Raw genomic sequence first — 5785 nt, 5'->3', positions numbered from 1 at the left:
TTGCATGCTTGATGAATACTCTACCAACTGAGCCACATCTCTAGCCCCAGAGAGTATTCTGAGTGCTTCCAGAACATTCTTACCATGGTCACCTATGAGCCTGTTTCCCATCTTCCTGATGGAAAAACTGAGTGGCAAGCAGGAAAATTGATGGTGCTACAGACTGGAAACCCACTAAGGGTTTCCCAACCTAATCAACCTAATGCTCTTTTTTTTTTTTAAGATTTGTTTGTTATGTTTATTATTGCATGTATGCCTGCAGGCCAGAAGATGGCGCCAGATCTCATTACAAATGACATGTCGTTGCTGGGAATTGAACTCAGGACCTCTGGAAGAGCAGTCAGTGCTCTTAACCTCTGAGCCATCTCTCCAGCCCCCCTAATGCTCTTTTTTATTACTCTTCTAGAACATTCTCTCTCCCCTCAAAAGAAAAAAAATACACTGCTCTAATAGGGACCCCAGGAGGCTGCCTCAACCTCCCATGGCACCTGTTACCCCCAGGTGGATGCTAAATCAGGGCTTTGTCCTGTCCCTCTTGCTGTATCTGAAACCCATGATCTGGACCCCAAAACAGGGCCTGGCAGAGAGCAGGCATTTGATACATAGTAGCCAAGGGCAAAGACACATAACCAGACAAATAAATGTCTTAAACTGGTATAGACCTTCACTGGTAGCCACGTGAGACTGTTTAGTCACTGACAAACACTTTCAATGCAGCCAGGACAGGGAGTCAGATACAGAAACCTCCGTGGGAACCAAGCGCCCCCAATCCCGGGACCAGAGGACAAGGGGCAACAGCTACAACCACGTTGGGGCCACATTGGTCCTGGGTTCTTTTCTGAGACCAGCTATCTAGGCAGTCCCTAGGGATGTCCTCAAGAAGCCCCAGAGCTGCCGGTTATGGGTGCCAAAGACCACCCCATGGGGTCTTCAGCACCTGCTAGCAGTGAGTCTCTGGTCTGCCTCCCAGGACCCCCTAGCAGGTCACTGAAATCTGAGGCTTTATGCCTGGCATTCTCACACTCGCTAAAGGCCCAGGCTTCGCCATGGCTATAGGCAGGACCAAGACCTCGACTCCCCACCCCAGAGTCAGGCTTGGAGTCTGTGAAAGCGAGCTTTGTCAACGTGGCACAGCCTATGATCGCCTAGAAAGAGAGTCTCAGTGAAGGATTGCCTACGTTGAGTTGGCCTGATGATCTTATGAATGGATCGATGCGAGAGCCAGCCCAGTGTGGGTGGCACCGTGCCGTAGGCAGGGGTCCTGAGCTGTGTAACAATGGAGAAGTGGGACGAAGCACAAGCAAGCAAGCAGATATGTATTCATTTCTCTCTGCTCCTGACTGCGGTTGTAAGTTCCCCCCTGGACTCCCCTACTAGGACAGGCTGCAGCGGTGAACTCTCAGCTAAGGACCATTTACCCCACGAGGCTGCGTTCTGACATTTTACCATCAGGGCTGGGGACTCTGGTTATAATGTGATGGGGGAGGGAGGCTGCTACATTTCTTTTTTTTTAATTATTTTTTTTAATATTTATTTTTTATTTATTTAGTATACAATGTTCTGTCTGTGTGTATGCCTGCAGGCCAGAAGAGGGTACCAGACTCCATTACAGATGGTTGTGAGCCACCATGTGGTTGCTGGGAATTGAACTCAGGACCTTTGGAAGAGCAGGCAATGCTCTTAACCTCTGAGCCATCTCTCCAGCCCCTACATTCCTTGTTTCATTTTTTATTCTGGGTTTTGTTTTTGAGACAAGGTTCCTCTATGTAGCCCTGGCTGGGCTGTCCTGGAACTTGTACTGTAGACCAGGCTGGTCTCCAACTCAGAGATCCGCCTGCCTCTGCCTCCTGAGTGCTGGGATTAACGGCGTGCTCCACCGGCTGGGAGGCTGCTATTTAACAGATGTGTATTGACTGGAACTAAGGAAGAGCAGGAGAAGTGAGAAAACACACTGGAGGGACCAGGGACAGGGCTTAGCAGGTAAAGCTGCTTGCCACGAAAACCTGACCACCTGAGTGTTCAATCCCCAGAACCCACATAAAGGTAGAAAGAGAGAACCAGCTTCAAGAAGGTGTTCTCTGATCTCAGTGCTGGGAGCCCACAGGGTCTGTTCCATCCCATCCAACCCAGGTGTGGAGCCAAAAGCGGGGGAAAATGCTCTCACAGGGATCACGGGACCAAGAGGCCACCTGGAAGCAGCGGCTCTCACACCATATCCCCCTCTCCTGGGCCCTCCGGAGCTGCTGACAGGTGACAAAGAGTGTCAGCCCTGCAGTGGATTCTCACCCAGTGAGCCAGGGAAGTAGTCCTATAGAGTCAGGTCAGAGGCACACTGGGGCGTGTGTCACATGATCTCTCTCAGTCAGGCTGGGTATCTCAGCTCCTCCTCTCCCGAGGTCAAACATAGGATGAAATGAGCCAAGCCCAACTCAAGCGAACAGGCGCTGGAGAGATGGCCCAGCACTTCAGATGTTGTTGCAGAGGACCAGAGTTCGGTTCTCAGCACCCAGTACTCACAACCTGTAACTTCAGCTTCAGAGAACCCAACACTCTCCTCTGACCTCTGTGGGTACTGCATACACACCACACACCCAACCCCCGCCCAACACACATACACAGAAGTAAAAACAAATCTCTAAAACATAAAAAAAAAAGACATTACATGCCTTTAATCTCAGAATGTAGGAGGTAGAGGCAGGCAGATCTCTGTGAGTTCAAGGCCAGCCTGGTCTATGTGGTGAATTCCAGGAGAGACAGGGCTACATAGTGAGATCCTGCCTCAAGCAATCGCCAGCTGCAGAGAGAGAGAGAGAGAGAACTAATCTCTTCCCCAGAGCCTCCCGTGCTCTTAGATACTTCTAGGCCACTAGTCCACAGGCAACCCAGGTTTGTGTTACATCTGTGCCCATCACACTGACCTCAGTATGAGCAAGGTGGTCCAGGCCTGGCTACCGTCTATAGCGAGAAGTCAACAAGCCAGTATCGGAACAATGACGCCCATATCCATCATTACCAAACCACAGCCCAGCCTATTTCTTCCCATCTTGCAGGGACGAATAGCCCGACTGTGTTCTAGAAGCAAGTATCCAGAGTCACCTGGGTGGCCAGGAAGAACCTGCCCTGGCCCCATCAGGTTGGGTCAGGGGTCCAGATCACAGGGGAGTTTCCCAATGTATCAAGCTTGTATTTGGGGGTGGAAGGCCCTCCTTGCTGAACTGACCTACCCTGCAAAGAATTGCCAGCTAAAAGGGGGTTTCTGTTCCCCCTCACCACTGTCACCAAGGGTTAGGCAAGCTGGTGACAGCAGCCAGAGTGGGGAAACTCAATACTCCAGACACAGGAACAGGAAATGCTGCCTTCAGATTCATGTCTGGTTTCCCATAGCCCCTGACAGCCACTCCAGAGGTGGACTCTAAGCACAGGGCCAAGCCTGTGCCCAGCCTCAGTCGTGGGCATGGTTGCTACCGTTGATGGAGTTTTGTTTTTTGCTTGATAGAGTCCCTTATGTAGTCCAGGCTAGCCTTAAACTCTGCTTCAGCATCCACAGAATTGGGATTACAGGTTTGTAACACTATGCCCAGCGCTGCTGTCCCAGTTAAATCTCCATGCCTCTTCCCAAACTTCCCTTTCTCCTTGGGTCTCTTTAGGGTAACAGATTCTTTCCTGAAGGGAAATTGACAGCCTCCTGGGACCTTGGCAGGCAGCCCGCCCTCTCCAATCGCATTCTTTGGACACGCCCCCTGCTCTCAGCAGCTCTCATTCTTTGGACACGCCCCCTGTTCTCAGCAGCGTCTCCGTGAATGGCCGAGACGTGCAACGCCATCATTCCCACAGGGAAAAGGAGTTTTCCATAAGAAAATAATAATTAAGAAATAATGATTCAACCATAAATATCCAATGTAGAAAATGTGGGGAATTCTGAAAAAAAAAAAAAGTCAAAGGCTGACCCTGTAATCCCAGTACCAGGTCTCTTCCCTAATTTCTGACTTTTTTCCCTCCACATTTAAAACCGTCTTAAAGGGATTGTCCACATAGTCCTCTCTGTCAGAAACTGTTTCCTTCCTTCCTCTTCCTTTCTTCCCCCTTCTTCCCTCTTCTCCCTCCTTCCTTCCTCTCTCCCCTCCCTTCCTCCCTTCCTTCTTTCTTTACTTCCTCCCTTCCTCCCTCCCACCAAAGATTTGGTTAGGTCTTACTATGTAGCCGAGGCTGGCCTCAAACTCACAAGGCTCCTGTCTCACTTCCCCAAGTCCTGATATTTACAGGCTTGACCTGAACAGCAGCTAAAATGCCACACTTCTGGTGAGTATTTTCTGGTGTGCTTTGTTAGGGCAAACGCTAAGGCTGTGAGAAAAGATTCATGGTCCTTTCCAAAGCTGATTACTATAAAGAACCTGTGAGACACTGGGGAGATGGTTCGGTGGGTAAAATGTTCACCCTGGAAGCATGAGCCCAAGTGGCCAAGAAAAGGTCAGGCACGGAGGCTCAGGCCTGTGATCCCACCACTGGGAGACAGAGCCACCAGCTCAGTGAGAGATCCTGCCTCAAAGAAATAGGGTGGAGGCTAGGTATGGCACACACATCCCTAATCCCAGCATTCGGGAAGCAGAGGCAGGAGGATCTCTGTGAGTTTGAGGCCAGCCTGGTCTATATAATCCCAGGCCAGCCAGGGACACATAGTGAGACCCTTTTACAAAAAGCCAAAACCTAGCTTGGAGAACAGTTGAGGACAATGCCTGAGATTGGCCGATGGTCTGCACACATATGTGCCTACATAAATGAAGTTATAGAATGTCCATTCTTGTCACTGCTGGGAGATGCCAGAGCCACAACAGCCAGGCCTCCAGTTGCCAGGTCAGCACATGAACTTGGAAATCTAGATGAACAAGTCCCCAGTGAGAATTTGATGAACTGGAAGGAATCCCCCAAGGCAGGTGGTCCCCAGGCCAGGATGCCCTGGACGAAGCCACATCCAGCCCAGGCTACTGCCTGTCAGTCACCCACTCTGTACAATGGGACACGCTGCCCTCTACCCAAGCAGGTCTCCAAACCTCTCGAATATTCTAGAAATTGGATCCCTCTCTTTTGACCCAGGTGTACCTTGGTCCCTGGTCACCAGCCTCTGGGTCAGACACACCTAGGGCTCACAGCTGACCACCCCAAGAAGTTGCTATGTTGGGACTGGAGAGACGGTTCAGAGGTTAAGAGCATTGGTTGCTCTTCCAGAGATCCCAAGTTCAATTCCCAGCAACCACATGGTGGCTCACAACCATCTGTAATGAGATCTGGTGCCCTCTTCTGGCCTGCAGACATACATGCAGACAGAACACTATATATATAAAAAACAAATCTTTAAAAGGTTGTCATGCTTGCCATGCCTCAGTTTCTCCAGAGAGAGTAAAACAGTCTCCTTAAAGATGGGTTCACCCCCACCCTCAGCAGAGAGGTCTTCTTTGGAACAAGGGACTCTGCAGATACAAAGTAAGGATCCAGAGATGAAACCACCCTGAGCGAGGGGACCACAGGTACAATGAGGCCTTTGTTTGTTTGTTTGTTTGTTTGTTTGTTTGTTTGTTTAGAGAGGGTCTCAAGGAGTCTGGGGTGGTCTTAACTTACTGTGTAGCTGCAGAGGACCTTGAACTTGTTATCAGCGTGTGTCTGTGGGGCGTGGGAGAGGTGTGAACACGCCAGAACTCATGTTTAAAGTCAGAGGACAACCTGCAGGAGTCAGTTTTCTCCTTCCACCATGTGGGTCCTGGAGTTAAGCTCGGGTCCTCAGGGTTTATGC

The 5785-nt window shown here is 50.2% G+C and overlaps 1 protein-coding gene across 3 annotated transcripts in view; it reads right to left on the bottom strand.

Annotated features, from left to right (window-relative positions):
- Amz1 (archaelysin family metallopeptidase 1) overlaps positions 1-5785 on the bottom strand; it is a 29462-nt gene that overhangs the window by 18259 nt on the left and 5418 nt on the right. The window lies entirely within an intron of this gene.

Source organism: Microtus ochrogaster, unplaced genomic scaffold (genome assembly GCF_000317375.1).
Source record: "Microtus ochrogaster isolate Prairie Vole_2 unplaced genomic scaffold, MicOch1.0 UNK27, whole genome shotgun sequence".
NCBI classification, from domain to species: Eukaryota; Metazoa; Chordata; class Mammalia; order Rodentia; family Cricetidae; genus Microtus; species Microtus ochrogaster.
The sequence above is the reverse complement of the archived record's forward strand: the minus strand, read 5'-3'. Positions and strand labels throughout refer to the sequence as shown.